General features: G+C 43.4%; 1 protein-coding gene and 1 long non-coding RNA gene across 2 annotated transcripts in view; one reads left to right on the top strand and one right to left on the bottom strand.

Moving 5' to 3' along the window:
• The window catches only part of DUSP5 (dual specificity phosphatase 5), a 58,693-nt gene that overhangs the window by 27,168 nt on the left and 15,645 nt on the right, over positions 1-15,880 (top strand). Inside the window, exons 3-4 of the mRNA XM_065553558.1 lie at positions 2,350-2,478; positions 12,294-12,387. The gene's annotated coding sequence lies outside the window, so the exon portion shown is untranslated. The remainder of the gene's footprint in view (positions 1-2,349; positions 2,479-12,293; positions 12,388-15,880) is intronic.
• LOC135972910 (uncharacterized) lies at positions 10,122-14,647 on the bottom strand. The gene is made up of 2 exons (XR_010589524.1): positions 14,510-14,647; positions 10,122-13,910 (listed from the first exon to the last, which is right to left on the bottom strand). It is a non-coding gene; the product is annotated as an uncharacterized LOC135972910 (long non-coding RNA).

Genomic DNA, 15,880 nt, shown 5'->3' with positions numbered 1-15,880 from the left:
ATTTTTAGTGGGCAAGGAATGGACGATCAGGTTCATGATCGTGCTACATTTTTCTTATTTTGTTGGGGCATTACTCTCTTGCCATTTGAAATATTCTGGTTCTGTGGTTCTCAAAGCATGGTGCATGGACCCCACCTTGTGCGTGGTGGGATCCATGGGAAGTTGACTGGGCTCATGGGGATGACTCTCCCTTGTTTCCAGCAATTAAATTGTAGTAAAAGGTGCTAAAATACAGGGAGTACTTTCCTAATAATTTTTACATTCTAAGCAGTTGCTGTAGCTGTTACAGGGATGTGATGTGATTGCAAACGGTCGGGGAGCTGCTCTGTGCAAATGGGAATGGGAGCGGGGGTCGTTCATGAGACATTCTCGGTATTAAGATCTGGCTGGCCACTATGGCTGCAATCCCATCGTTCAAATTCTTCTTGTATTTGCCTACGTGAATTCAAAGCATCAGTCGTAGTTTTGCTAAATAAGGAAATCTGATCAAAGCCCCTGGCATGGGGAGACCACACATTGTTGTGTCTCAGAACTGAGTTTCCCTCACATTGGCGCATGGCTGGGAGAAGTCAAAGGTTGGCTCCTGATTGGAGAAGCCAATTAGTTGCTGTGTTTGTACGCTCTGCACATAGTGCAATGGGCGTTGTGCTGGTGTTGTGTACTTTTGTTGATGACCAGTTCAATGTGGGTAGTGCTTTTCCCATCAGTCTAGATCGCAAGGTGACTTGCAATATAACCCAGCCAAGCTCTTCACCAGATTTTAAAGTCTATAAACAGGAGCAATCTTTTTTTCATCCCAAAAGATCTCTGTGATTTACCCACATAGTGTGCTGAAGTCTGCCTTAATTTAGCCCTAGTAACTTTGAGTCTTTTGCAGAGGGTGTTAATCAAGGCAAATTAGTCCAGTATGTCAGTGTATGCCTGACCACGGAAATGCAGTCATTTAAAGGTGGAAAATATCCATCTGAAATGTAAGCATAAAATTCTTTTCCCCATATATGACTGGCTTCACACAGTGATTGGTTTTCCTTTTGATATAAGAATGGTCTAAGGGTTTCTCACCAGTAAGGAAAGGATTGCTGAATAATTTTAACTCAGACCCTGACATGGACACCAATATAAACTAGCAAAGGGAGCTGGACTGGGAATGGAAGATGGATCCAGCTCAGGTTGATAGTGATTGAAAATCACGGCCTGGTGGCTTCTTGGTGGCCCATGTGAAATGGGTTTGGTGGGTCTTAGTCCAGATCCCAATGGGCCGATCTTCATGTTACAAAAAATGTTACTATAATGAACAACCTTATTGGCAGTCTCAACAGAGAGGCAAAGGGCAGAATAAACCTGAAGACGGAACTAACTTCTTAGCCCTAGCAGTGTTCTCTCTTGTTTAGACTGGAAACTGTAAGCTATTGCTGGTGTGCTGTACGTGTTCCATGTAGAGAGGATTTCACTCCAGGGCTGTCAACCCAGGGCCTTTCACAAGAACTAGATCCTCTAAAACATTTACAATAGAGCCAGGTGTGAAACAGTTTTCCCATCCCATGAAAACTTCCAACCATTTCAGAAATTCTCCCGTTCTTCATCAGATGAACTAGAAACCTTTTGTGGAAAACAAGAGAGAGAACAAGACACCCTGAATAACCCGGGCTCTCAAATCCCTGTTCTGTCTGCCTGCCTCTGGACTTAAGCCTGGCTCTCCCACATCATAGGGAGGGCCTGAACCATATAACTGTTCTGGGGTGTGCACACTCTTTGACCCAAAATTCCACCCCTGGACATGAGAAACCTTCCCCTGATGTGTTCCTGTGAAAAGTTTTGGTTTCAACGGATTGACGTTTTTTGATGAAAAACAGTTTAATTCATAGAATATCAGGGTTGGAAGGGACCTCAGGAGGTCATCTAGTCCAACCTGCTGCTCAAGGGAGGACTAATCCCCAGACAGATTTTTACTTGAACTCACAACCCTGGGTTTAGCAGGCCAATGCTCAAACCACTGTGCTATCCCTCCCCCTATTTGAAGAATCCCTGAGTATATCTACAGAACAAAACAGCAAACTTCCTCCTTGGTCCAGATTTTATCTCTGCCGTTAGACAGAAAGTGGCTTCTTGTGGCTCACTCTCTCCAAACCTTTACGTCAGATTCAAGGGAGATAAGGCTAGGTTTAAGAAATTGCACGGTCAAGGCAGTCTGAAAGCCGGAAGAATGGGGATGCTTTCAGCATCCTAGAGTCTCTTGGAACCACAGGTGTTAAACTGTACTTCTAGGTGTTGTTTTTAAGACCAGCCAGCTGTTAAATGACTACAGCTAGGCATGACGTAAGTAAGTACCTTGTATGCTTCCCCACGCAGCTCTCTACTGAACCTGGGTCCTCCTGCCCGTGCAGCACCCGTGACTGGTGGTCTAGTGCTGAGATTCTAAGGGCCTGTGTATGTACAAATACAACAGACTGAAGGGAACACAGTTACCGCCTGGCACAGGTAAGTCGTGGGTCTGCCCTCAGCCCTTTCACGTAGGGTGTCTTCCCTCTGTACAGCAGCAGCCCCGCTGGAGGACTGGGCTGTAGGGTGGGATTGGGGGCGGTACAGCTGCGCCGGAGGAGCTGCCAGCATGGGGCCGCCCATCGGCCCTACATTCTGCTTCTCCTGTCCTGTGTCTTTCCGGTACACTGTACCAGCTATAAATATCTTGCTGGTACGGCATACCGGCCTGGACCACCCTACTTGCACTGCTGCTAACACGTGTCAATTTTGATATAAAGGCGAGAAAGCCCAGCTGTCTGATAGAAAAAAGCGAGTACGTTAAACAGCTGCAGAGGATTAGGTTTAGATTAGGGCACTGGCCTGGGAGTCAGGGGCGGGGGAGATCCCAGCTCAGCCATTGGACATGCTGGGTAACCTTGGGCAAGGCACTTCCATTTTCTGGGGCTCAGTTTCCCCATCTGAAAAATGGGGACATATGGTCCCAGCCTTTCTTTGTAAAGAACTTTGAGATCTCTGGCTGCAATGTAAAAGCCAATTACTGCAACACTCTTTATTTCACGTCTATCACATGCTCAGTTATTTGAATGGTGTGATTTTTGTCTTAAAAATACAGCATTCGCTTGTGATTGGAACTCTGGGGTGGCAATAGCCCTTGTGCACTGTTATACAGCTAGAGCTGTTAAAAAGAACGACTTTCCCCTGAGAACGCAGGTCCAAGGATATGCTGCTTAGGGCTTGTCTGCACAGTGTGTTAGTGAACATTAGAAGTGTGAAATTCCATGGTGCACTAGCACGTTATACAAGTAGTGCACATGGACCTTATTGGCATGCACTAAAAGTTCCCTGGTGCATACTAATGTAGTCCCATTTCAAACAGTACTATATTACCTCACACTAGGGAACTTTTAGTGCACTCAGCAGTGTCCATATGGGCCAGTTCGTACGCAACACACTAGTGCACACTAGAATGTACATTGCTCTGGTGGGGACAAGCCCTGTCTTGTTCTTGTCTGGTTCACAATGGTCAAAAGACCATTTGTTAGTGTTTTAAACACCGTTTATTCCCAATTCAAACAGTGCTAGTTTACAGCATGGCTTGGCGGACATATATGGATATGACCAAGCCATGTTGCATCAGTGTTTTAAAATCATGTTAATAGACACCTAGGGTATAATTTTGTCCTCTTATTCCTGTATTAAGCCCAATACCTTGTACAGATGCCTTGTTATGTATGGGTTCCGGTAAAACAGTTTTACAATTAATCATCACGGAGTTAGAAGATTACTGTAACTGGAAACAAACCCAGCATCCTTCTGCTTTACTTGAACTCTGCTATACCCTGCGTGGAAGAGAAGAAACAAAGCTGAGGGCATGTCTACACTATGGGCTCTGCTCCAGCACAGCAACAACACTGCAGCTATGCTGTTGTAATAGCGTAATGTAGATACTTCCTACAACGAAGGAAGGGGCTTTTCCATCACCTCCCGAAGCGGTGGAAGCTAGGTCGAAGGAAGAATTCTTTTGTCGACCGAGATGCATCTACAGCAGGAGTTAGGTTGGTTTAACTCTGGCACTCAAGGGTGTATTCACACCCTAAGCACTGTAGCTATGGTGATGCCTAACCTGAGAAACGGGAGACCGCCCGTATGCAGATGTCGCTGTGGCTGCTTCTTTGCATGCTGCTGGAGCCATTCCATTGAACAGCAAGCAAATATCAACACCTAATCTCTGTTTGCTAATGGGCTTTGTTTCCCATTGAACTGTGCTCAGGTAAAGAATTAACAGGATAGAATTATGTGCCACTGCAATAAAATGCATCTCATAATCCCATGTGTCTGATTCAAATCTCATGATAACCACTTTCATCGTGCCCAAATAAATGCTGAATGGATGCACACGCTGCCCATCCATCAGTGAGTGAGTGAATGAATTATTTGCAGTAAGGTACTTGCCTTTAGTAAACTAGTGTCCACTAGAATAAGGATTTATTTCTGGATGTGCATCCACTTCTTTCTGCGTTGGGCTCAGCATGTCAGACTGCATCCTGCCTCCCTTGATAGGTCTCCACATGGCATTCAGCGTGACAGGGCTCAGTGTACTGTAGCACAACTTCTCATAGTGTGTCCAAACTGATTTGATATATACTGACAGCTAAAGCACAAGGCAATGAGCATGTATTCTAAACATGCTATCGGTAGTCACTGGACTGGATAACTGTCTTCTATTCAGGCAGTGAATTGCTAGCCCAAGACTCGGGCAAAGAACGGAAGCTGAATAAATGGATAAAGTTGCCTGTTGTGGAAAAATTATGACTGATGCATTCTGGTCTAATTTAAGCCGTTCTGGAGGTCTTTGTGCTCATGCCTTGATATAGTGCATTGTAGTATGGTTGCTAATGCATGGATCAGCCTGATAGGATGAGGCAGTTTTCTAGCCAGTCATAGTTGGAGGAAGGTATTTTTCACAGCTGTAGCTATTTTGAGACTCTATCGAAGATACTTACATGGTCTCCATCACAGTAATAACTTAGCGCCTCACAATCTTTAATGGAAGAGATGATGGTAGTAGCTAACCATTTTCCCGCTTCCCATTCACCTCTGCTTTTGCTCTGGTTTAGCTCCAGCCAGGTGCTGATGTCTGGAGGTGGAAGAACAAATTGCCCATCAGCACTCTCTAGGGCCATCCATCCATCCTTCCACTGGCACCAGTTCAGTGCTTTTCATTGATCCAGTAACACGTCTGAGAGAGGATAGCACCATGCTCTGAGCAGTACTATTGAATGCTACAGACAGGTCCATGTGTACAGTTATGGGCATCCTTCTCTGCCTCTATAGGGCACTTCTTTGCATAGGTGTTTGGTCACTTTCTTCATTACCTTGCTCAGGAATTGGGAGGCTGGATACCAGGTGTTAGTTTATGAAGTCTGATGGGCCTGGAGATTTCTTGAGATGAGGCTTGAGAGCAGATATAATAGATTTCCAGTTTCAAAAGCGGGAAGCCACAGATAGCTTTTAAAGATGTCTGACTTCACCTTCACTGTTGTTTAGTATGGGGTTCATTTGAAAAGCATGATGGTTTTCATTTAAATGTCAAATTAATATAAAATGTGTCTCTCTCTAGCTCACTTCGTTTGTTTGGCACAGCCAGAGTTGTCATAGTGCTGATTAAAGGGAACCAAGAGGGCCAGAGCAGAGGTCGATAGACCTCCCATTTCACCCTGTCCCAATGCACTTCCCTCCTGATGGAGCCAGAAAGACACATTTGCAGCAAATATACTCCTTTAAAACAGCCTGATTGCACTGAACTCCATAGGGCACCAGCATGCGGGAGTAGGGTCTACTTGCCTCAGGCCTCTTCTTGATTTTCCTACCCTTTTCAGAGGGTAAAGTTGGTTTCTTTGTCTGACCCTGTATCATGTGACTGGGCTTTCTGTTGGGAAGTACCATGCTGTATTGTTAAGAACCAATCCTGCCAGGTGCGTGCTGAGCACTTTCCTAGTATCAGAGCTCGGGCACTGTCTAGATTAGGGTAAAAAGTGTATTCTTAAAACACAGCAGCTAATATGTTTTAACTACCATGGTTTAACACTTCAGTGTAGACAGAGTAAATAGCATTTTAACATGTGAACTGGTCAAGGTGAACCCTAGTGGGGAGCTTAGGCTACCAGATAACCAACTAACATGTTAAAATACATCTTGCTCTCTCTGCCCTTTTAAATGCACCTATTGTCCTCGATTAGACAAGCCCTAGGTGTTAGCAATGTTGAGAAAGCGAGTGCAGATGGGCTGCAGGCTGCCGAGACCACTTTAAGCACCAAGTGTCTGCAGAACTCTCTAGCTCTTGCTTGGGAACCCCAACTGTTTGCTTAAAGAAGCATTTGCCCTGGGGGATAATAATAGGCTGATTTGTCTAGGTAGGATGTAAGCTAAGTGAGTCTGCTTCATCCTCAGACAGATGTAGCACTTCCTCAGTCTCTTCCCTTTGCATAATCCATTAGGATAACCTAATGTCAATCAGAGTGAAATCTTGGACTGGAGTTTCTTTCCTATCCCAAAGATATTGTCGCTATGCCCTGAGCAAAACCTGGTGTATAATCTGTTATGGCCAAGGCTTTAATTCTCACAGTATTTCCTGGAGTCCCCCATTTATCCCCACACCCCCATTCAGGGCTCAGGGTTTCAGTCCCACCGGGCATGCCAGGTCTCCGTGCTGGAAAGCTCTGGTTGAATGTAAGGCCTGGTTATGGGGGAAGATTTAGCTCACCTGGCTCCAGCTCTGGGTGACTACAGAACCATAAAAAGAAGAACAGGAGTACTTGTGGCACCTTAGAGACTAACAAATTTATTAGAGCATAAGCTTTCGTGGACTACAGCCCACTTCTTTGGATGCATATAGAATGGAACATATATTGAGGAGATATATATACACACATACAGAGAGCATAAACAGGTGGGAGTTGTCTTACCAACTCTGAGAGGCCAATTAATTAAGAGAAAAAAAACTTTTGAAGTGATAATCAAGCTAGCCCAGTACAGACAGTTTGATAAGAACCATGTTTACCAGACCTGTTTTTAACCACTTCAGATTTACTCTGCCTAAATACAGTTTGCCAATCGGTAAGGATTGAAGCAAATACTGAACCCAAATTTGGGAACTGCTCTGGGACAATGTCAGTTTCTTTAGATCCTAAAATATACAGGTATTTCCTATGCAGTATCCCTGCAAGATGTGTGTTTCTCTCCTCTTCATATATAGAATCAGTAAATGCGGGAGGGAAATGCAAATACAAAAGCTTTGTGCCTAGCTTATGACAAGGAGGAGTGGTCAATAAATCATGTAACATTTATGATTATTCTGCATGTCTAGCCATAATTCTATGGGTCACTGTCCATTGTCAGTGCGTTTTTGCATTGGATCTTTTCATCCCCTTTGTCCACTAAAAGAAAGAAATGGAAAGAGGGAAATGACAGAAAACTCCATTTGCTGTACACTACTCACTGCCTTCAAAGGAAACTTGTTTTCAGATGAGTTACGCTAAGTAAAGTTGTTTCATGGTGAGAAATCTGTGATCTACTGGTAATGCTCGGTGGCTACCAGTGCACCACCCTAGCAGCTATAATTATGTATTTGTGTTACGATAGCATCTAGAAGCCCCAGACAGGCGAGAGCGATATTGTGTAGGTATTGTAAACATATAGAGGAGACAATCCCTTGTCCAAACATTTACAAGCTAAGTGCAATACTAAACACAGCAAGGGGAAGGGAGAATGGGCTAGAACAGTATTACAGGTATATTTTTGATAGGCAGGCTTTGTGCAGTGTGTAGGTAGCCAGTTTGATTTTGTTAATAAATAAAATAAATGTGAAAATCAGCTCACAACAACTGTGATTTGTGGACACAAGCTGTGTGGGGTTGTGCAATGCCAAAGTTCTCGCGCATAGACCTTCCTCAGCTGATGTTTTCAAAAGCCAAAGCCACTTTTTGACATCTACAGTTTCTGAGGTTCCAGTTGGCGTGTCCAGATCAGTTCAAAAGGACATTTTTTTTCTTGCCAGTGGATGTACTGTAAGGATTTCAGAAACTTCAGTGTGTGTGTGGGGGACATCAGTTGGTTGTTTAGTAATCCACACACAGCATTGCTGAAGACCCAAGTGGTGAAGAAGTGGTGTGTGTGTGGCGGGGGGCAGACTTTGTGTGATCTTCTTCAAAAGAAGGTAAGGCTGTTCTGAAAGGAGGCTGTTAGGTTGAGCCTATCAGGGTTGCTGCTCCTTTAAAATATTCCTGGTACTGGTCTCTGTTAGGGCTGTGGTTCTTATGGTGGCTTCTGCGAGAATCCCGTGGGCTGCAGGAAAGGAAATAGGCACATTTGTGACACACACTTCTGAGTGAGTAGCGCCTTGGGAATGGTGGACTACAGAGTATCTCTTCACCCCCACATCCCAGACTGTGTTTCTAGCTCCCACCCTGCATCCGGCTCTAAGGCAGGGTCAGATAGAGCATATCATTTGGAAATGCCTGTGGTGCAAAGAGCATACAAATGCCCTTGTGTGAAGTGCAAACTGAACATCTGAAATCAGCTGTGATTTACAAGCTATGAAACATGTTAGCTACAATACCAACTTGCTGTGCTTGGAGGATGATATATTCAAGTGAGGCAGTGTTAGAGAAGAGGGACTAATAGGGGAAATCTTTAATAAACATTTTGGCAAATGCTGAATCGCTTCCTGGTTAAGCTGTGTTCCCACTGCTTTTTTGGTTCCCTTTTCCTTGTGAATAGATTTTTGTTCATACAAATGTTGGGAGAATGGCCATTCATTGCACGAATATTATTGGTATTAGCGTAGCATTTAGAAGTCCCAGTCCTGTGCCAGGATCCCATCGTGCTAGATGCTGTACAAACACGGAACAAAAAGATAGTCCCTGCCCCAAAGAGATTATGATCAAAGTATAAGACAAGAGACAGCAGATGGAGATGGACAGACCCTGAGGTGTGTGTGTGTGTGTGCGTGCACGCGCAAAGGAAACGAGACAATACTTGTCAGCATGACAGGCAGTGGTCTTAGTATCCCAACAGCCTAGTGCCCATATTCTCAGGCCACTGACGGGACTGGTGCATTGACACCAGCACTTGTTATTTGTGCCAGAAGCTTTCGTCCCCAGACACACTTATAAACCTTCAGACATCCAATCGGGGAGCAGAAACGATACCATGTGATTTCCCTCCCCGCTCACAAATGATGAATAATAGTGACAGTAGATGCCCATAATTTGCGAACAATCCCTAGGCTGAAATATTTGTATAAAATATGTTTCTGGTTCTACAGGACCTCAAGGCCTGTGATGAAAGCAGTTTAGAATGAGAAGGAGGAGCAAGTCTAGCTGCCTTCTCTAGACACTGCTGCTATATAAGATGCCAGATTTATAGGAATTTCATGTGTTTGCAGATAACGTGGAACCAGAAAGCAAAAGCTAAATTAATTGTTCATTATGAATATTTGCCCAGGGCTACACACCATTCCTTTTCTGTAGAACTTGTGGTTGCGCTTCAGCATTGTTACATAGGCTGGGGTATTTCCCAGATGGAATTTGAGAAACTCAAGCGGTTTTTTTTTATGACTGCAAATTTCTTAATAAATCTGGAAATTCCTGTTAAGTTTGGGACACCTTATTTCCCTTCCCCTCCCAAACCCTCAATTATAGGCAGAGAAGTTGCATACGACATACTTGAAGTTAGGGAAATAGAGAAGTGGGTTTTTAAGGGCTTGTCTACCGGAGAAGAGTTATACCAATACATGCTGCAGATAGTGTGAACTTAAACCAGTATAGTTATACCAGAATAACTCCCCTCTTATTCTGGTATAGGAGTGCCTATTTATTTATTTATTTTTAATTCACTTATGTTGCTTGGGAAAGGTGTGTAACCTAAACTGAAAAAAGTTAGTTTTATGCTGGAGTCAGAGTGTTCACATGGGGAGTTATTCTAGTATAACTATATTGATTTAACTACACCAGTATAACTGGTCAAACATTTCTGTATAGACAAGCCCTTAGTCGTGACCTCTATTCCCACAGTACATATGTGAACGAAACACATGCCTAAGAAGTTACCCTTCAAATTTTAAATTACCCTTCATCCTCTTTTAAATTGTAAGTTACTTTTATTATCTTTGCACATTCACATTCGTCTAAAGGATCTCTAAGTGCTTTACATAAACTCTGATTACCTCACCCATCAATGAAATGTAGCCACTTCTGGAGTGGAATGCAAAACTTCTTAGCACCACACGGCAGTTAGAGCACAAAGTGTAAAAATATAACTAGCTGAAACTGCACAGAGGGGATGACTTTTATTTTATAAAGATGTTCTAACAGGCTATATTACCAAAAAGATACAAAGTACAAGCCTCATCCTGCCCACTGGCTAATCCATAAAATAGCTTTCAGTGTTTTCCCTGGGAGCAATGGCTTTAAATTTTAATAAGCTGTAGTGTACTTTCACCGGATGTCATAAGCTGATACAAAGTTTACCTGGGGTTAAGTAGGTGGGAGCCTTGGAGAAATGAGGAAAGCTAAGGAATGTACATTATTTTCTACTCTGTTATAAGTTTCTTTCCCTTCATGAGAAATGTGTGTTTGAGATTATTTGGAACGAAATGCTTTTACACTTGCATGATTATATTCTGTAGACAACAGCTTGGCACTGATGAAGCAATTGAGTCAGAAAGACCAAGGCACAGAGAAGCAGCTTTAGTGTCTGCTTAATTTCTGCTTAAAAGAAAGCACAACAAAAAAAAAAAAACCCCAATCCCCCACTAACTTGCACCATACTATCATTTCTCCAAGATCTAATTGCCTATGCAGTCAGTCAAACAGAACATGTAAAACTATACTAATGTCATCTGCCAACTCCCTATACTATAGAGAGGAAGCAAAGACTACTCACAGGGACTGTGGACAAATGTTCATGGAAGACTAGAAAGAGATGGCCAGGCTGTATGTCCAGGGAAGTATGAATAAAGCAGACCAGGCGGGTGAGTACGGGAGACGGGGAGCTGGGGGAAGAGGAGGACTAAGCTACTGGGAAATACATCCAGGAGAAAGGGAAGAGATTGGGAACAAGTGGCAGAGAAACATGTGCTGTGGAGTAGGGGCAGAGAGAGGAAAAGAATAGATAGGATTTGAAAAGTCAATGAGAAAAACAAAAGGGCTTTATACCACAATGAAGACAGCTAAAATATACAAATACTTCTCCACCTACGCAATTGCTGTAGTTGCACCAGGGATGTTATGGGATCAGAAATAGGAAGACAGGTGAGATATGCACTCATGATTGGCAGGGGAGATGTTCAGAAGATACTCCATTAACATGAATGATGAGGGTTCATGCTCTGTGAAGTATGAGAGCCCCTGGCCCAGGAGTTAGTCTGACTGTTAAATATATTTGGAATGATTGATTATAAAAGTTGTTCTCAATTTAAAGCCACTTTAAAGGTGGAAGTAATTACCAGCAGGTGTAATAGAGAAAAGAGCAGGTGGCCTGATTCTCCATTCCTACGGGTGTAAATCAGGAGTTACTCCACAGTTACTCTCAATGGAGTTATGTGAGTATAAGCAAGATGACAATCAGGCCTATGGTGCATAAAACCACTGGCTCATCAAACTAGACTCAGTGGAAGCTGCAGGTGCTCATCACCTCTGAAAAATCAAGCCCTATCTGTGTTATCAGAAACATTTTCAATCCTCAGATCTCAAAGCACTGTGAAAAGTGAGTGTTATCTCCATTAATGGGTGGGGAAACTGAGGCCCAGAATGGTTATGACTTGCTCAAGGTCAACAAGCACGTCAATGGCAGAGCTGGGAATAGATTCCAAGTCTGGTACAGGTTTCAGAGTAGCAGCCGTGTTAGTCTGGTACACTCATTCTACAATAAAACCCCAATTCCGTCAGCTAGTTGGGTCTAATTTTACAATTTGTGGGATCCAGTTTTGCATAATTCCTTTTACGGTAGTGGATTTGCTGGAATCTACATATGTGGCACTCAAAGATCAACGAACTCAGTTTATCAGAAATGCATTTGCAATTACTAGTCTTCAAATTAGCAACACCTTTCTGAAAAGAGGGTCAGATTCAACAATGAATCACACTGGTGGTGCCATTAAGCAAGGTGAGAGATTGTAATGGAATGCAGAGCATATATCTTTGATTGCATATAGCAATAAAAAAAAATCAGATCTTGACAATGTTACTATATTCAGACTGAGATAGATTATAATGCAGGGATTATTAATTCATTATTTGCTGTTTTATTAGGATTATGAACACTGAGAATTAGAGTTGTCAAATCTCTGGGTCCTTAACTCTCCAATCTTATTTTTGTTGTCTTCCAACCATCCCTCAATCCCAGGTATGTATTTACCTTCATTTCTAGACTTCAGTTTACCAGCATCACTGACACAAACCTGCTATCTCACTGCTTGCTGCTCTGTGTTTGACATCAGCAATTTTGAATTTAGAAAGGAAGATTATGGAAAACTTCATATGCCTTTAAAGAAATGTCAAGCTATCTGCTCGGTGGTTTTGTCCCTCATTTTGAGTCTCTCTCACATTTGAAATTTAGCTTCACGAACTGGGGCCAGCTTAAGGACTTTGCTTTGGGAAGGATGATTTTGCGGTTAATGCACTGGTCCAGCTCCCAGCTCTCATAGATTTCCATGTGTAACCACAGACAAGTCACTTAAACTCTCTGTGCTTCAGTTCCCCATCTCTCAAATGCAGCTAACAGCACTTCCTTTCTCTCATCCTTTGTCAGTATCATCTATGTAGACTGTAAGCTCTTTGAGGCAAAGATTCTCTTACAAGGGGCACGTACAGCACCTAACACAATAGGGCCTTTATGCGCTATGATTATACTAATAAACACAACATGTGGTCATGGAAACCTGGCTGATCACGTATCTCTTCCCTTTAAAATAGGTAGCGCTCAAAGGAGCAATGTTTATTTATTTGACTAAGCCTTTTTAAAGCGGTTTTTTAATTATATTCTTAATAAAGGCACGCTGGGTCTTTTAAGAGGCAGCATTTTATTCTTGAATAGTGTACCCTGGATACTGCACATGTGGGAGCTTTTACCTGTATTTACAGTTAAGCTTTGTTCTGACCCTTTTCTCTAGCAGGAGCCAAGTGCCAGCGCGTCTGACATACAAAGGAAAAGTTTCTCATTGTTTCCCAAGAACAAGCAGAAACAAAGAGTCTTGGATTGTGGGGGAAAGAATAAAATAATTTAAAGGAAATAGTCCAAAATAAAAGGAAAGAGACCAGTTGCTCCGAGAGGGCTGATAAAAAAGCCCAGAACAATGGAAGAAATAGCCAGAGAGATTAACAAGGGGGAGGAGGGGAGAGACAATACAGCAGCAGGAGGTAATGATGGAAGGTACAAGAGGGAGGCAGAATGGGGGAGGGGAGTTTCCTACCTAAACCAGGGTGGTTTTTGGCTTGCTCAACCACTTCCCTTTACAAGAATCCAACCCGCTTCTCTCTTCTCACTTTGAGCACCTGCTAATCGCAAAATAAAGGAACCACACCAATGCCTCAAACCAAACTGAAAACAGCCGGGGTCCAGTCCTGCAGCCCTTACGTGACTAACCCCATGCACGCAATAAGTTACAGGATCAGGTCCTGTATTGCTGACATATTCCTACATGTGAGAGGGGTGTTATAGGAAAGAGTCCCAGTCATTTAACGCTGTAACCATGGGCTTTGTCAGATGGGTGGGCTGGGGTGGGCTGGGGAATGGGGCAGTCAGGCTCCCTCCTGTCCCCCTCACTTTTCTCTTGTGCTTCCATACTGAAAGTAGGAGGAGATGTCCTGTGACTGGTTTCCCCCCCTTCTTGGGCAGGGGAAGTCCTTCTTTTCCTCTTCCATTGTGTTCTGTGGATGTGAATAAGGAAGGATTAGTTGGAGAGGGTGAGTTCTCTTGCCTGGTCTCCGAATTTCCCAGCTTCACACCCACTGACTGGTTCAATCAGGGGGAGTAAATGTTAAAGGGGAAGTCTTTCCAAGGTCCACTCTCTACAGCTGAGATTCCCTGAGGGAGAGGAAGAGTGGTCCATGGCTAAAGCCCAGGCCTGGGAGGCAGGAAATGTGGGTTCTGATCACGCTGAGCCTTAGACTTCCTGTGCCTGAGACTTCACCTCTCTGTTAGATTCCCCACCTGCAAAATGGTGATAATAGTTACCTACCCCTCAGGGTTGCGGGTGAGGCTGTTCTTTGAGACTGCAGGGTAGAAGGTGCTATGGGAATACAAAGCATGTCTACATTCAAGCTACTAGAGGTAGCAGGGGCATATAGGCTCTACCCACCCATCAGAGACTTTCATCATCATTGGTACCATCTGATTGGCTGTTTTGTCTCATTATGAGACTGGCTGTTTGGGGGGATGTCGGGGTGGATGGAGAAATCTGGGGCATGTGGAGAGATTACAAGAGGCAGGGGAAAGGGGTACTATAAAAAATAATAATAGCATGTACCTAACGCCACCTCAAACATTTTCTTCGCATGTTGTCTGTCTGCTTCGTAAAATCTGTCTTCTCTACGTATCAAGAACTTCTGGTATGAGGTAGGTCAAAGGACCAATTTGATATTGGAGCCTTCCCCCTTAAGGTTCATTCCGAATATATTCCTGATACCTGGAGGTTACCTGGTAACAAGACAGTGTTGTTTCAATGTGCAGCTTTTGTCACTAAAAAATTAATCCTACCCAATGGAAAAGTTGATCCCCACCACCAATTGATATGCAGCTTGGTGATGTGGCTGACCTCACAGCTAACAAACAACTGGCATTCCGCAGAAGGGGGATGCCTGAAAAATTCAAATCAATTTGGGCTGACTTTTCAGAGGTATATGACTAATACAGACCCCCTGGAGATAGATATATCGCTTCCCCTCCGGTCCCTTTATCATAATCCTCTTTACTTATTTGGTGTGTTAGGATGAATCATGTACTTTGGTATATTTGTAGTATTTCAAAAATTAAGGTAGATTATCATTTATTATCTATTTAAATTGTAAGCAATTGGGGTTAGGGACAGCATCTTCAGTATGTTCTGTGAGCTGAGGCATCAGCTAAATAATGACATATATACATAATGTTTTGAATTAGTGTCAGTATGATCTTTAGTGGCTGCTGTAGTTTGGCTCTGAGCTGATGTTTTCGTGTATCGGTTGTGCCTACCTTTCAGGTATTGCCGGTGTCCATTTGGTCATCTTACAAAACATATGTACAATGAAATAAAATGTCACACCAGATGCCCTAAGTGGTATTTATTATTTGTATTGGGGTAGTGTCTAGAGGTCCCAATTAGGTGTTAGTCAGTGGTTCTCAACCTGCGGCCCAATCAACCCCCAGCTGCGGCCCATGCGACATCCTCAGGGCCGTACAAGTAGCATTGAATGCGGCCCACATAACACATTGTGGGCCTAAATAGGTTGAGAACCACCGTGCTAGATATTCCCCACACCCATACTCTCTCAGAGGGTATGATCTAAGTACATAATGATTCTTACAGCGTCCACAAGCGTACTAAGTAATTTGCAGAGCGTAAAATAGGTCCCCTGCCTTGAAGTTTATAATCTAGAATTTAGATGCGATATAAGCTATAAGTAAGAGTAACAAGCAAAAGAGGGGTGAGGTTAATGTATTTCAGGACATATTCCCACATGTTGTACCCACCTCCACACCATCTCCTCCCACTTTAAAACCTATTACCATTGCAAACCTATCCTAATTCTCCTTGACTGTTACCCTGTGTTTTGCCAGACTGTGCTGTATTTTAGGCCTTGTCTACACTGGGGATCCGGCTAAAAGCAAGGCAGGCAGGCAGAGCTGCTCTTCTCACTGG

The sequence above is a fragment of the Chrysemys picta genome, chromosome 7 (genome assembly GCF_011386835.1).
Source record: "Chrysemys picta bellii isolate R12L10 chromosome 7, ASM1138683v2, whole genome shotgun sequence".
Classification (NCBI taxonomy): domain Eukaryota; kingdom Metazoa; phylum Chordata; order Testudines; family Emydidae; genus Chrysemys; species Chrysemys picta.
Note: the sequence above shows the minus strand (reverse complement) of the source record. Positions and strands in the feature narration are given on the sequence as shown.